The sequence below is a fragment of the Branchiostoma belcheri genome, unplaced genomic scaffold (genome assembly GCF_001625305.1).
Source record: "Branchiostoma belcheri isolate BF01 breed outbred unplaced genomic scaffold, Haploidv18h27 scaffold151, whole genome shotgun sequence".
NCBI classification, from domain to species: domain Eukaryota; kingdom Metazoa; phylum Chordata; class Leptocardii; order Amphioxiformes; family Branchiostomatidae; genus Branchiostoma; species Branchiostoma belcheri.
Window position 1 is genome coordinate 298,860 of NW_017802947.1, and position 1,624 is coordinate 300,483.

Sequence of the window (1,624 nt, forward strand, 5' to 3'; positions counted from 1 at the left end):
AGTAATACTACTGATCTAATGACTATTTAGCCAAGTGCATGAAAAATGTTATGCTAGTAGCTACGTGTGCATATAAGATGTAGGATCATGAAGGGAAAACAAGGGTCTCATATGTCTGTGAAATATCTATGCTATCTACTTCTATGAATTTTTTTTTTTTTGTTACAACAGCTTGTTCTTAAAGCCCTGGACTAAGACTCAAAAACAGCCCTACCTCTTCAAAAACAAGCACTGATAATATCGCATCCTGGACCACTGTTGTTAGGCTGTTAAAAATACGTCTGCGTGAATTGAATTTCATGTTGTGTAAACTTTGTAGTGCGCAAAAGGTGATACTAAGATGGCTATCATCTTCAAAAAATCGATATTAGGTTAAATCATTTTACATGCATCCCAGTAATCCATGAAAGGCCAAGGCATTCTGATGTTAAATGTGTGCAGTGAAGAGTAACTCAAATCAAATGGGTTCTTTTCATTGTTTTATGCGGGTTGACAATAGATACTGTGCCGTAATCTAATCATACTCAAACGCAAGCCCAGATACTTCGTAATTTTCTCTAAGTAATGCTTGTCGGAATGCCGCAATCTCACTCTGTGGCTCCATGAAAAGGTTCCTCCAGACACCTGGCGGGTAATGAAAGAACCGCAGAAAGAACTCGCTCCCTTTGTGCAGTCACGAATAATCATATTTTCCTACAATCGATGTCAGGTTAAATCATGTGTTCATGCATCCCAGTAATTCCTGCTAAAAGGCATTATTTTGTGACATTTGTGCCTTTATGTAAATCAAATCAAAATGGGTTGAATAGATACTGTTCTGTAACCTAACCATACTCCAATGCTACTCGTAGCCCAGATCCTCCAATTTTTTTTTCAAATCCTTGGAGGGTAATGAAAGTTTGACCATAGGACTGTAAGGTTTTGGACTCCTACTCCTTTCAATACATCTTTAAGTTAGCGGTGTAAGTTTGTTGACGTGTTTCTCAAACACGGGAACTTCCATTTAACATTGCTGGCGAAGCATACAGTTACAGACATATTGCTTAAGAATTATTAGAGTATTGGCATAATAAGTGGGTCTTCACTGTTATCCATAGAAGTAGAATTGTTCGATGGTACCTATAGCATATAGTTCCACTTATGTCCCAGTAACTTTACAGTGTAAAATTGCCGTGTAATATTTGTTTATCAAAATTCACCACACAGACACACACATACTCATATTTACCCGTACCATTCCCCATCTGATAAGGTGTCAGCAAATTCTCCGTCCCAAAACATCGCATTCACAAGGCGTCACAAGTACGCATGCGTTCGGACAAAACAACCAGCATGTGACTAATACTGATCGGTCCTGTTGCTATGCCTAATGGCTAAAAATACCTGGGTGCTATTCAAATTCGGACCATGATATGTGGTCTATGGTGTATCGTGTGGTAAGAACATTTGAACAACGTCAGTAACGGTACCTGATGACTAATTAGCCAAGCGCATGAAAAAAATCATCCTACGTATAGCTACGTGTGTCTATTAGAGGTAGGATCATGCTAGCCTGGTTACCAAACCTATTATAGCTCCCGAGTCCTACATCCTCTCCGCAAATATTTGCGGAGAGGATGTAGGA